This window comes from Varanus komodoensis, unplaced genomic scaffold (genome assembly GCF_004798865.1).
Source record: "Varanus komodoensis strain SLA01 unplaced genomic scaffold, ASM479886v1 scaffold1, whole genome shotgun sequence".
In the NCBI taxonomy this organism is placed as follows: Eukaryota; Metazoa; Chordata; class Lepidosauria; order Squamata; family Varanidae; genus Varanus; species Varanus komodoensis.
Window position 1 is genome coordinate 415,517 of NW_025335268.1, and position 15,361 is coordinate 430,877.

Below are 15,361 nucleotides of genomic sequence, written 5' to 3' on the forward strand. Positions count from 1 at the left end.
CAGAATTGGCAAAGGTAACTGATTATCTTTATTTGGAATCATAAGAAACCAAGGATCAGATACAAAGTTTTATAAGACAAAAAAGGAGGTCTCACAGTACCAAACATTATATTATCATGCAGCCAGCTTGGTTTGGATTGCAGATTAGACTCTTAATTTTAATTTAAGACTGGTGAAAGTAGAAATAGCAGATCTTGAAGAAGGAACACACAATTATTTATAGGCTAAAGAATCTATTTAAAAAGCAGTGACACCAAATAATAGCCACGTACTTAGAGATGGTTTAATAAAAACTTGATATTCTCTGAGAAGAAGTCCTCCAATTTCCCCTTTGATGTCTCCAATAGAAGCATGTCATGGAAAATATTTAAGGAAAAACAATGATCTTATAACATATGGAGACATCCTCAATCAACAAGGATAAACCAAGCTTTTACAAGAACTAAAAGATGAAGGGTAAAATATAGAATAGCTTCTCTACTGTTAGATTGAAAAAGGAAATTCAAAGAGGAAAAGATACAAGAGAACTGATGAATTTTGAAATGATGATTAAACATCAAAAAGATATCTTTTAGAACAAATCTATAAACAATTACTGTACTATGATACTGAGACTCAACAAGTTAAAACATGTATGATAAGCTGGGTGCAGAATTTTGAAGAAATACTATCCCAACAATGGGAAGATGTATAGACAAAGAATATAAAATTTACAGCCAGTCAAGTATTAAAAGAAAATTGGTACAAGACTTTTTTTTGGTGGCGTATTGCCCAGAAAGATATACAGAAAATGGATAAGAATCACAATGAAAAATGCTGGAAATGCAGAGAAGTAGATGGGACTTTTTACTGTAAGTGGTGGACATGTGATAAAATTAGAAGATTTTGGAAACTGATACACATGGACATGCAGAAAATCCTTAAAATTAATTTTCCTATAAATGCTAAGAATATGCTATTGAGTATAACTTCAGAAACTCTTCTGTAGAGCATGCTAGAGTTATTTAAATATAACAGAAGCAACAGTTACAATTGCATCAAAGTCGAAATCAGAAGGCTGCCCAACTACTGAAGACTGGAAAAATAAACCAGCTGAGTATGTAATACCAATGAAACTGAACAACTAAATAGAAGACTTGCCAAAGAATTTAATAAAAAATGGAAAGCTTATTTTAGCAATTTAATTAATATTCAAGAAAACAGAACCCCTTAAATATTATTAGTGAATTTTATTTCAATGTTAAAATTATGTTATTTACAATTATTTTATTTATTTATTTATTTAGGGGACTTCTATGCCGCCCCATTCGCCAGAGCCTCAGGGCGGCTCACAACCATAAATAAATAGAATTCAATAAAACAATATAAATTAACAATATAAATTAAGTCGCCCTGGCCAAAGAATAAAATGAATAAATAATATTAACAATTAAAATAACATTTGAATAAAAAGGTCTTTGCCTGGCACCGAAAAACAAATAACGATGGCGCCAGGCGGACCTCTCTGGGGAGCGCATTCCATTGATTGGGCGCCACCGCAGAGAAAGCCCTCCTCCGGGTACTTACACTCTTAATTTCCTTCACGGAGGGTTGCCAGAGAAGGGCCTCTCCTGCTGATCTCAAGGGGCGGACGGGCATATATGGACGTAAGCGCTCCTTCAGGTAACCAATTAGTTTGATAAATTAGATCAATTTGCTTATGAGTCTTAATGAAAAACTGATTGAACTATGGGTAGAATAGACAATTTTGCTTTTTTGTGAACTGATTAGATGTTAAAATTATATGATATATTCATGTAATATCCCTTGGTTTTCTTTTTTTCTTATATTTTCTCTTTGTATCTCATCTCTTTTTAATAAAAAAATAAAAATTTAAAATCTATTTTGTATCTAGAGCCTAATTTAATTAAGGTACAATCCTAGGCATATTTCAATAGGACAAAGTCTTGCAATTCCTGGGAATTCTGGAAGTTATTGGCCTGTCTAAATATGCACAGAATCACATCCAACTCTGCATAGCACCTCTTGTGTTCCATTTTAAACTTGTTACAAACCACAGCTTTTGGGGCTTTCCCCTCATGCACTTTCCCACTCTCTGCCCCATGGTTGTTGTTATTTACATAACATCCAGAGTGAAGAAGGGTTCTGCATAATTCAAAAGCTTGCTAACAAGTTTGTAGGCTCCAATAAAGACCTTACTGTTTTGTGGCTTCAGGATCTCCCCACCCTCCTTCCTTTCTAATGGACCATCATGACTACCTAGAAAAATTTTAAAGCTACTAGATTTGTTTCAACATTTAAAAAGCTATCTATGAAGCAGTATATTTTGTGACAACTCGGTGTTGCTCTTACATGTATATTTCAGGCTTTCTCAATCTATTGTTTGCTTGCTTGCTTGGTTTTTAGAGGGTGTTCTTTTTGATTTTTGATCAGCACTGAAACCCCTGAACACAACCACACTCGAGACAGTGGCTCAGGGGGGATGAGCTTTGTGAAGCTTGCCTGGAAGGAAGAGGGTGCTCAGCACAGGAATTTGTGATCGGTACAAGGATCGTGCTTACATGTCCTTTCACACAAGAATCTATTTCAGGTTTTCCCCCAAGCATTCTTGTTCAGCAGAACGTTTTAACATTGCTCCCATTGTTACTGGGAATCAGAAACTTCTCTATCTACCATAGATAAACCGGAGATCTATATGTAGATAATGACCTACCTTCTACCCATCCTTAGTGTACAGGATGAGCACAGTGGCCATTCACAACAGCAGTACTTGATTATCATCCTAGTTGTGCTGTGTTTTCAGACTTCAGGTAGTCTACTTTTGATATTTCTTTGTCGAACAACGGCCATTTTCAGATCAGTGTTGGCATCTGGGCTTGCTGGAGGTTCTGGTCTCTGTGTTTGTGACTCTGCTGTATGGCCAACTACATTTTCCCTGTATTCGTGGCCACATTACAAGGACAGAGACTCAGGAATCAAGCCAGCCATTGGTATGTCAACTCTGATTCCACGAAAGACTCAGGAACACCTCCATCCTTGAATGTGATACATGATGAATAAGACCTCGTCAGGAAGCGTTTTGATCCTACGCATTTAGGTCTGAGGCAAGGCAATGCTGACCATGGCTGGCTTGTATGCTTTTCATTTCACTGGCTCCACTCTTCACTATGACTAACCTGGGAGAGATCCCACTACTTACAACTGTCTTCCATTTACCCATGTACATGTATGCCTGCCACAGTGAATACTGCTTTGGGCATTTGGTGAAGAGGAGGCTAGTGTATGAAAGTGTGCCCTAACATTACATTTATCTGTGCTTAGGATTCCACCAGCCTTTTTGTTATTTTTGCTGCAAAAGACAAATATAGCCACCCATCTGGAAATGGCTAGCTATAATTTTTGTAGGAACAATATGAACATGTAACAGAAAAGAACACGCTTATTGTTCTCTCAAACATTGTAGGATATAAATAAAATACAATGCACAGTGCCAGTGTTCACATTTCACTAGAAACTCTTTACTTTACCAAACATTCGCTATTAAACATTCCAGGGTTCATATAGTTAAAAAAGAATTATAAATGGAATACAGTGCAGATGTAGAAGACTGGGGTATGCAGGGAGTAGTAGAAACTTTTTCTGTCTAAACATGCATAGGATTCCACCGTTAATCCTCTTTTCAGCCAGTTTCATCGTCATGTTTGAGTTAAAGAATAGAAAAGACATAGCATCAGCTTTCAAGTATGCTAACCATACTTGGCAACCATTCTGCTTATTATTCTGTAATGAATTTGAGCATATATATTGCACTTTTAATTTGTAAAGAGTTTGTATAACATTTCCTAACCTTGTTCTTCTAGATTTAATTGCTTGCACATGGAACAAAAATGTAATATAAAACCTGTATGCATGTAATTAAACCAAGCTGAAGATAAGAAAGGTTGAAAAGCTCCCTGTAAATTACAGGTGCCAGACAAATGACTTATAATAATCATAATTAATAATAATAGCTGGCTAATATACAACAGACTGCGGGAAGTAGGATGGTAACCAGCTTGTTTTTTAAATATAGGGGCCAACATGATGAGGATTAATGCCGCAAGCCTAAACACAGTTAAGGGGGAGTCAGCCCCATTAGACACAGCAGGACTTACTTTCAAATAAACATGCACAGAACTCAGTTGCTAGGCAAGCCAAAAGAGTCATTTATGCCAAGTGGGACTTTCGTATTATTTTTCCTGCAACAAAAGACACCTCCATCAATGTCATTATTGCATTACAAAACCGTTTGTGCCTCTGTTCCCTTTTAAAAGCTGCTTGCCCTCAAAGCCCCTGGGTACACCGAGCTGCATGCATGGATCTTTAGATCCCAACAGAAAACCTAAAAGTACATGTGGCCTGAAGAAGGGAAGAGGGAGCATATTGCTGGTGTAGGGCAGGATGTACAGGTAGTTGCACCCTTCAGGGCCTTCAAGAACTTTGCTAAATTTCTCCTTTCTCCAGTTACTGCTGAATTTCTCCTTCCATCAGTCCCAGCTTTCATGGCTAATGGTCAGAGGATGGATGCTGTAGTCCAACAACATCTGGAGGAGCACCACATCTGGCTTAGCATTAAGATCCATTTTTTTAATGTTTGCATGGAAATAAGAGAATTATTTTTATTATTTTCTCTGTTGTCTTGCTGCAAGTATTGCTCTGTCCTGATCATTATGCAAAAGTGGAAGGGGCTTCCACAACCATGTATAAAAGGCAATGCTTGCTGAGCAAGAGTGGGGGAAAAGACGCCTTAAATACTCTTTTGCACAACCTCCTTTGCTACCTCCGTATATGTTGTAGGCGGTCCATGACCAAGATTCTTCCATTTTTTAAAAGTCCTCTTATCCAAGATGTGGGTGGACAGAGTGGACCAGGACCAAGGCACTAGAAAAAACGGCTTCAGCTCAGGGATAGGCAACCTTCTGGGGCCATGGGCTCATCTGGTTATTTGAAAAACTGTCTTGTGTATCACTGCAGAATGGTTGCTGTGCAAGGTGTCGCACGGGATGAGTGCCCTGCCCAAAAGTCTGAATGCGAGGCGGAGGTGGGAACTCATCTGAACATGATATGAACTCGCACGAGCCCACATTTTTCAGCAGCAACAGATGCGAGAGCCCACCCCTCAGGGAGATGAGAAGGGCTTCATCTAGGCAGAGGACCTTTTCCGCTGCTGCTCCCCACCTTTGGAACTCCCTCCCTAGGGAAATTCGCCTGGCGCCATCTTTATTTTCCTTTCAGTGCCAGGCGAAGACATATCCCTTTAGGAATTTTTTTAACACTTAGCCTGAATGCTGTGGCCCTTTTTATATTGTTTTTATAGACGTTTTAATTCATTGTGCTTTAATTGGTTTTAATGTGTTTTACTTTCTTAATATGCATTATGTATTGTAAGCCACCTAGGAAGGCCTCGGCAGTTATAGGCAGCCTATAAATACATGTAAATAAATAAATACCAAGTTCACAGCAATCTCGGCTGGCAATAATAAAAATGGCTAATTTTTATTTGAATGTGGGAAGGGTAAGGCACCTGGGCAAGTGCCAAGGAAGGTTTCCAGGAGCCCCATCGTGCTCACATAGCCTCCCCCAATTTCAGCTGCCCCTTTCCCAGACATCACTTCCCCAGTCAACACCTTCCCCAGAAGGGATCTTCTCACAGGGGAGGAGGTATAGATAGTTGCATCCTTCAGGGCCATTGAGGAGCCAAGAGGCTTACTCTGGGGTGCGACTGGGCTTCTCAGTCAAGGTCCAACTTCAAGGAGAAGGTTCCTCCTAGCACAGAAGCTGTGCAAAGCCTTCCTTTTGCCATGCTTCATCAGGTCCATCTTCTCAGGCTGGGCATCCACTTGCCCTAGAAAAAGATGCCCTCTGACTTTTTAAACTTGACATTCAAAGTTTGATCTTTAAAACTTGGATCCAATTCTCTTGGTTTCATTTTCCAAACACTGTTCTTTCATTCATTAACCTGCCTGGACACGTTAAAAGGCAGAGCCAGCAAACCTGAAAAGGAAACAGTTCCTTTTCGCCTTCTAGACTTGAAGTTGGGAGGAAACGCCTAAATCTGATTTAAATGGAATTGGTGGAAAAAACTGTCTTAAATTTCAGGCAGTCTTTTAAAAGTTCTGCCCCAGGTCATCACGCACCCCCAGCCCAATCCGCTTGTATCAAGAACTTTGCTATAATTGTTTATGCAGAATATAAAACAAAAGTATCATAAGAAATAGTCTTAAAAGATTATCTTCTTAAACACTTCACCTACCTTCACTAATCAGAAATGGTACACTATCTTACACTATCTTCTAAGACAAGAAAAGCCCATACCAGCTTGCCCATTTGGGTATCTGACAGCTGTATTCGAATACAATTTCCATCTTCCCTAGGTAGAATGGGAGTTGTAGTCCACATACCTGGCCAACATCCAGTTGGAGAAGACAGTCCTATACTAAGAGTTCCCATGTATAATTTTGTTCATCCATGTACAATATACCTGTGAATACTTATTAGGATTTCTAACTTCCCTAATCAGTCACCTGTCCTTCTACTATTTGTTGTACAAAACTAACAAATTTAAATATATCCAATTCCAATATTAGTAAATATTTATTAAATTAAATATTATCAAACTATGGCAGAGTTTTTGAGACATGAGAAGAAAGTCACCTGGACTTTCTTATGTGTAGACCTCTCTTACGTGATTGCACTGTAAGACGGCAGCCTTATTCATGCTGACCTGGACACAAGTCCTGTTAAGTGCAATTGTGATGCAAGATTCATTCCTATGCACACTTAGCTAGAATAAATTCCTCTGTGGAATCATCTGCCAATTAAATCTTGCAATGCTAGTTTTTAGATTCTGAAAGCAGATAAAATGATATTTATTCCCTATATATGTTTAATAGGCATACTTAGTATCAATAAAATTGGTATAATTCATGTACATAAACCCACCTAAATGATGCCTTTCTTTATGAATAACAATTTCTGTATTCACCCAATACGTAAAAACAAAACAAAAACTTAGGTGAAGCGATATGCCAAATACTCGATCCATTCATCACATGTGTGTTGTTTAAGAAAGGATAGTTTCCCTTACATCTATCAATTCAGAAGTTAATCCAAATGAGTTCCTGACTCGCTCCCAGGTTAATGCACACAGAGCCCAACCCATTTCATCTGCCCTCCTCAGCCTGTGCCCACTCGGTCCATAAAGCCCTGCCATTCCCAGCCCACTGCACGGCACCATGTCTGGAGAGCGTGAGCATAGGCCTTTCCTATGCACCACACCCTGAAGATTGCATTAGAACATTTGTGCTGATCTGGACAGGAGGCACAAATAGTTCACAGTGGCTCTGAAGTCGCAATTGCAGTATATTATGCTAATCCCACTGCTATGTCAGAGTACGAAGTCCATGTGATAAAAAGTCTCTGGAAAGTTTCTGGAGAAGAGTGAATCATATCTGTTTGCAGGCTTCTCTTCAACCCCAGAAAAAACTCCTTCACAAACCCAAAACGTACGTAAAATAATAGGCCAACATGATCCTGTCCATTATTTTTATTTTTCTGCAGTTATTTTGATTAATGACAATTCTGTGCACATTTCAGAAATGACAATTCAGAAATAAGCCATGTCATGCTCAGTGCTTGTTTATTCCTCGGAAAAGTATGCCTGAAACTCACTCCTTTCTAAGACTAAATATGACTGAAAGATACAAGGACTTTGCAAACAATCACTTTTAATTTGTACCATATTAATAAATGAATAGACTTGCATTCATTTCCCATTAGTTTCACACAATCCAAATGCCTTCCTACAAGAACAATGCCTTTTATTATGGGGTTGTTAATTCACTTTCTTCTGAGCACTGAAAGCGAATGATCTAGTTCTTGAGGAAATGGGATGCTTCTTGTGGATATAATCCCCATTAAAGTGGTGGTTGTGCTAAGATGCCTTTTACTCAGCCAGGCCATTGGTCCATTTACAGTGGGGGAGGGGACACAGGGCTGCAGTTTAGGGTCTCTATATAGCCCCCCAAAGGTGACCCTTCTTTCCACTAGCAGCAATGAAAGAGATTTGTATCAGGATTGCTGGCATGTGTGCGTGGCTGATTGCGCATGCGCACACATAGGTGAGCATGCTTGTCTGTGCGCTGCTTGCCAATATCAAATCTTCTGGAGCCAAAAAGGCTGCAGAATTCTGATCTGGGCTGGCACTTTTTACTCTGATTTGAATAACCTTTTCAGGGTCTCAGGCAGAGAAATTTTCTGGTCCCTCAATCCTTTAATTGAACATTCATTTGGAGACAGAACCAGCTACATCTTATATGCAAGTGATGTCATTTTCTACTGCTGAATTGTTTTGTTGTGTTGTGTTTTGTTTTGGGCTTTTATATCCTACCCTTCACAATGTCTCAGGACAGGACCTAATGAAGCAGCCTTGCTCTGTGACAAGTATCTAACCTGGTATGGGTTGTTTTGGATGGTGGCAACTCTCATGGGCTCAGGCAAAAGTATTTCTCAGTGCCTGCTACCCATTAGCAGGGTAATGCAAGATACCAGTGATCACACAGTGGATATTCTGCATGTATAGTATATGCTCTGCCACTGAGCTATTTTATTGTATATTTTATTTATTCAGTGCATTCATATCTTGCTTTTCAGGGACATGCCTGCACAAAAATTCCCTGACCGATAAACAGCACGTGGGTTGCACAGTGTAGCTTGAAGCAATACACAAACACGACTCTGTGCGAACTGAAAAAAATTAAACCAAGCTTGAGGTTTGTGTTTTTAATAACTGACCCCGGAAAGGCTGGTTTGGAGAAATATGTTTTTCATGTTTTGTTAAAGGTTTGCACAAAAGAAAGTACAAAGCAGGAGGAGGAAGTCATTTCTATAACTGAGGGGCCACCACTGAGAAAGCTCCATCTGTTCTAAATGACAAGCTATGGAATATAATTAGTTATGAAGTATACAGTTTCCGTCCATGCTATCAACTTTTTGACTTCAACATTTAAACTTCTAAAAAAATATTGGATTATTATTACTTTGATTTTGGATGTTGTTCAATGTTTGTAATACCTGTGCATGAGGGCACATCTAGGAAGGTGTTTTTAAAGTGGATGGATATGGAATATTAAGATCTGCTTTGCGTACGTGGCTGCAGTATTATTCCTGGTGATGAAATGGCCCACCATTCAAAGGAACAGCACGGTCTTTCCCCAGGTAAGGGCACTGCACCCACAGCTACAAGTGTTTGGAGGTGGCCTCTGTGTGTGAACTTGTGCAGCTGCTGTCTGAGTAGACTGGGCTTCCAGAACCTGGCACCCTTTAGATGTGTTGGACTGCAATGGGTATGCTGACTTGGGATGATGGGACTTGTAGTCCAAAACATCTGGAAGGTACCAGGTTGGCAATGTGCTACAACATAAGTGCTACTTGAATTAGACCAACTGAAATGAAAGTTCATCATGGGTATCTTGTCCATTCATTTCAATAAATCTACTCTACTCTGAACAGACATACATATGTAGGATTGCAATATAAATTGATATGCCAAGCTTCCAGAAGTGTTGAAGCTATATGAGGGTGAGGGGAACACCTTTCCTCTTGTATGTTTTCAAGAAAAAAATGTAAATTTTGTAAAATATAAAAATATTGCAATCTTTACTGTCTGACCTGTCCTAAACTTGTTTTGCTATTTAAACCACCCAAAATGCAGAATGTATCACATGGCTATACTAATTTTTAACATTTGGCAACATTTATTAAATGTACACAGGAATGGTATTTATCCATTTAAAGATGTTTAAGCTGCTTCTTAAGATAAAGATTTTGAAAGGTGTCTTACATAAAAGAATATTATACATGTATTCTCATGTAAGTCCAACTCTGGTGGAGCTTATTTCCAGGAAAGTACACATCAGTTTTCAGGCTCCAAAATATAAATGCCTTAAGGAGGCTTGGACAGAAAAACATCTAACAACTCCTGCCTCTGGTCTGTGGGAACTGTAGGCCTTATTTCTCTATGAACCTGCAGAAAATGGTGCCCTTAATTTTGAGCAAGCAAAATTGTGACTGTATCCAATGCAAGAGAAAAAAATCGCTGCACTCTATTCTGCCTAAGCACGTATACCCCCCTCTTGGCAGTAGGAAAAGTAAAATAGAAGTTGAAAATGAAACTGCATATTTTGTATTAAACAACAAAAAAGGTAATTTAGACAGATGATGGGTCATATTGTCACAGTGTTAAAGACTAACACAATATCTGGATATATAAAACTTTATAGTGCTGAAAATGTTCAATTTTAAATAGCACGTAATCATTCTCTAATGCTGTTGATTATAGTATATAATAATCTTCAAACTGAGTGAGTAAACCTTGTCTTAAAAAGCACATCACTTATTCCAAACACAAATGGAATAATTGGCTCTTAAAAGAAGATTTTATTGGATCTTAAAAGAAGATTTTAAAGAAAAAGTCCTCTTCAAATTTTCCATTTTTCCATGAGAAAAGTTAGAGGGAAAAAATGGTCCCTGGAGAGAAACTCGCAATTTCCTCATATTTTTATCCATTTTCAGAACTTCAGAACTTTGTATCTTTGATTGCGAGGACCATTGTAGATACTGAATAATTGTCCACAAGTAAAAGAAATTGATTTCTGCAAGCAACTAACACGCAATCATTTCCAGGTCTTCTGTTTCCAGCATACCTTAAGAAAAAAGAAAGAAAAAGAAGCATAAAATTCAGAGCCAAATCAGAATTATCAGCCAAAAATTTGGAAGGTCGCAAAGTGCCCACCTGTGCTGCACTCAGCTGAGCTTTATCCCTGGTAAGTGTATTTTGGAGCACAGTCTTTTGCAGTCTTTACAAAACAACCTGACATCGTGTGAATTACGAAGTATGGGGGTGGGGGGAGGTTCAAGTCGTTCATTTTCAGTGTTATTTATGGTATGTTTCTGTTGGTTTCCCATCACATTTTCTTCATAATACATTTCCAGTATTTATGAAATGATGGATTATCCCCCTGTAGCTGCCATTTGTACTCTCTTTTTTTGCCGTGAGATCATACAAGTGCTTAAAGCAGGGGTAGGCAACCTGGCACCCTCCAGGTTGGACTGCAACTCCCATAAATCCAAGCTGGCATGGCTAATGCTCGAGGCTTGTGGGAATTATAGTCCAAAGGAGGTCACCTGGTTGCCTACCCTGATTTAGAACAATGCTTCCATCATCTCCAAGCTGTCTACACATCTTTGTAGCTGTGCATTGTCATATTTTAACCTCTAGAAAGGTATGTGTTGATTATGCCTTAAATCAGGGATTGGCCAATCTCCTGGATTCTATGTGGCCAATTGTCCATTCCTCTCAACACTGGACCAGGAGTTGGAAAAATAAGACTCAGGGATGGCGAGAGTCTACTAGCTGTGAGAACTCAACAGATATGGAGCGCAATGGTCCATCATCTCCATGGAAAGGTTGTGGAATGAACCTGCTTCTTGAAAACTCCCTTATGCATAGGGATGGCGAGGCTCCATGAGGTTAAGGCTTGACCATAATAATAGATGATTACCATGAAAGGTTCTGCATGATAGGTTTTACCGTGATAAAACTGAGAGAGGAGGGGGATCTACCATGATCACGCTGGCATCACAGCAAGGGCTTTGGAGCATGGAGCACATGAGCTGGTCATGACCAGGGGGAGACTATGGCGTAGCTCCAATATTAGGGGCAACATTCCAGTATCAGAAGAAATATGTCTATGTGCACCAGTTGTGTGTGATCCTGGACAGAGGGGCTGTTGTGCTTACCTCCGGCTTGGGCGATTTAGAGGGCAGCTGATAAGCCACTGTGTGAACAGAAGGCTGCACTTGATGGACGCCTGGTCTGATCCTATATGGCTTATATTCGTATGAGTGAATAAGCTTCTTGAAAAATCCCATTAAGAGGCAGAGTAACAGTGGTCTTTCACCATTTCGGAGTCCACACTGCTGTAGCCTTGTCAGCCCAATGAAAAAAGACTTCTGAAGAAATCAGACCCTTTGCTTTTTATTATGTTTAGAAAGCCCCTCTTTTGCGGCTCAGCGCTATGGCTCCTGCTCTGTGTGCAGAAGGCCCAGGCGTCTGTTCTTGGTATTTCCAGGTAGGGCAGTGAGTGACCGCTCTCTGAAGCACTGCCAGTCCCTTGTGGCCAATCCTCAGTTAGATGGACCAAGAAACATGAATCAACAGAAGTCAATGGAACAAAGGACATCATAGGAAGCTATCTAGCCACCATCCAGCTCGCTCCATACTGATTGTGATGGATGAGTGTCGCTGCCCAACACACTTGAAGGTCACCCAGTTGAGGAAGGCTGCTTTCAGCTGTTTGCCCCTCAGCTGTTTGGAGCTAGAACTCCTGTCAGCACCTCCCCGCATATGGTTTATGGTCAGGGCTGATGTGAGCTGCAGCCCAAAACACCTGGAAGGCACTGGACTGCTTACCCCATGGAGGTGCACTATGACCAAAAAGGGAGATTTCCTAAACAGGAAGATCAACTACGAGGTGGATTGATTCCATAAGCGAAGCCACAGCCTTGGGTTTCTAGGGGTTGGCAGGACTGTCAAGACAAGGGTGTTTTGGAGGGCATTCATGTACAGGGTCGCTGCAAGTCGGAGATGACTTGACAGCAGATAAAATGGAACTACCACCTATTATATGGCTTGAGATAAATTTCTCCAGCTGCATGGGACTGTGGTTTGAGAAATAGATCTCCACTTCATTCGTGGATGTTTAATTTCTTTTGCCAAAGCAGAGCTCCATATACATAATAAATTAGTAAGGGGCTTTAAATTTCACTTTGCAGTATTTCAGAGAAAGAATTCAAGCTTTGCCCAGCAGAGCTTGCAGCAACATTGCATTTTTGTAAGTTGAGCCTAAATTCATTTACTCAGAAAAACGTCTCAATTAATTTAGTGGGAATAGTTTCTTAGAAAGAATGCTTAGGATTGTACATTTATTTGCACGAAACGACTGTGAAAATCAATTGGGCACACTTGCGAATAAGTCAAGGCTGAGATCATGAACATTTTTTTGTGCAATAAATAAAATGGTTCAAGTTTATGATTACAGTACTAGCCTAGATATATAAGAAGCAATAGCTTCGATTGGTTACCTTTCTCTTAAAACACAGGTGTACAGACTGTCTGATTTAGCTGAACCTTTTAATCACACAGAATGGAAGGCTAACTTATTCTTAGAGACATATAATGCAAAACCTGAATACAAACATATCTTTTTAAATTACTGGAAAGGCATTGGAAGTTTCAATTCTGCCTGATGAAGAAAGTTACTTTACTCTCATACCAACACAGCACCTGGTGATTAAAATATCACCATTCCTGTTTTATATTATTTTTCTCTTTTATACTTTTCTAGGACCAACTTGACAACAGACAGACAAAACTACTTTTAAGCTAGAGTATTCTTGAGGAAAGGAACGTCCAGTGTTTCAAAACTGAAGCTGCAACTATGTAAAAATATGAAATAAAAATGCCAAACTCTGTTATGAGATTATGGGAACTGTAACCAGCTATTTAAGAGCAGACAGTTCAAATAAACAGAGAAAATTCTGTTGTGTCTGTTTCTCCCTATCCCATATCTAGTTCTAGCGAATCTCCCTTTATGGATATGTCAACATGCTATCCATGATGTCTATTTTTTAATGGAAAAAGCAGAACCTTAAGCATCTTTTGTAAAATGGCCAAAAACCTTGAAGAGTAGGTGAATCTAGTTTATGCACACAATGAAGTCCTGGAACAGGTGTTAAAGCAACCCAACCCCTTGAGTACCTTTAGAGTAACCTCCCCCCCCCCCCCAATACTTAAAACTTTTTCGGAGTCTCTGTATATAGATGCACGTGCAAATCTTATTAGTGGAGGAGATAAATTAGAAAGAGAACTATTTTAATATTCAGTTTTAAATTCTGAACAATGGAGACTGATGTGTGCATTACACAAATGTATGATCAGTCAAACTGTAATCCTATTTGCCTTCTCATAGGATTTACCCGCACATGATACATTGGCTGGGTCCGGGCTTAAATAAGTGAATTTTAAGTTAGTCACGACTAACTCGTCTGATTTTTTCAGTGGGTCTGGTCTAAGCACGACTGCGTCTGAATCCGACCCAGTGCATTTCAGGAACATTCAGCTGAGCTGAGTCATGGCAGCGACTTTGGGAATAGATGTTTGCTCCGTTTAAATCGCATATGTGCTGCCTGGTTACTCCTAATAAACATACACCTGCATTGCATCGGAGGTGATGACCAAAATCCTTTTGGTGGGAAGATGAAGATCCCAAGCAGGGGTTTCCACTGCATTCAGAGGACTTTACTTGCAATTAAGGGGGAGCCGAGACTCCAGGAGGAATTTGGAGCGCCAGCAGTGAGCGATGGGCTTTGGGGGGTTTTTTGCTGCAAGTTGTTGCGTGTGCAATAGGGGCATTATACGACGTGCACACGCCTTTACGCGGTTGCACCAAATACGGCCAAGCAGTCTATCTCGGCGGCATTCCGCCGCGTTTTCCTGGTAGTGTCAAAATCGGGGGAGGGTTTCTAAACCACCTTTCTTCTGTCACTGTTGATTGCACTGCTTGCTCTCTCTCCCCCCGCCCCGCAACCCAATATTCCGCGGGTAACTTTTTGTTGGGAAGGAAAGGGAGTCAGTTCTGCGCCTGTTCATTCGGATCAGACCCCTTTCAAGCGCACTGCCAAACCAAGATTCTCGGACGCCCATACAGGAAAACTTCGGAGGGACGCGAATTGGCCCGGGAGAAAAAGCACTACATTGGCGAGAACCTCTCGCCGCCGCCGCCCCTCCTCCGAACTGTGAAAAGCTCTTTTCCTTTAGCAAACGGTGCGCCAGGCTCGGGCTGCGATCCTTGCTCCGGTGCCGTTACCGTATGTGCGGGTTCCGAGAAATAGGGAGCGGGCGGGGAGGCGGCTCGTCGTTCTCCACGCCCTGAAAGGCAGCTTCCTTTCGGATCTGGACATAGAATTCAAACAGAACGCAATTTCCAAGGCTTTTTTCAAGCGAGGACCTCCCCCCGCCTTAATGCTGCACGTGGGTAGGAACGAGGGGAAAAGATCCCCGTAACTGTGATAAGATCAATCATCCACGCCAGCACCAAACATCTCGGGAAGAAACTAGGGAGGGCAAGAGATGCGGGTCAGTTTTCTCTCTGAAAAGTTCTGGGCCCTAATTGGGGGTACCGCTCGAGGAGCGCTTTGCGGGAGGGTGAAAAGGCTGTGCGCGTCGCCCTGTTAAGAGTGCAAGAAAGAAAGCGAGAAGACG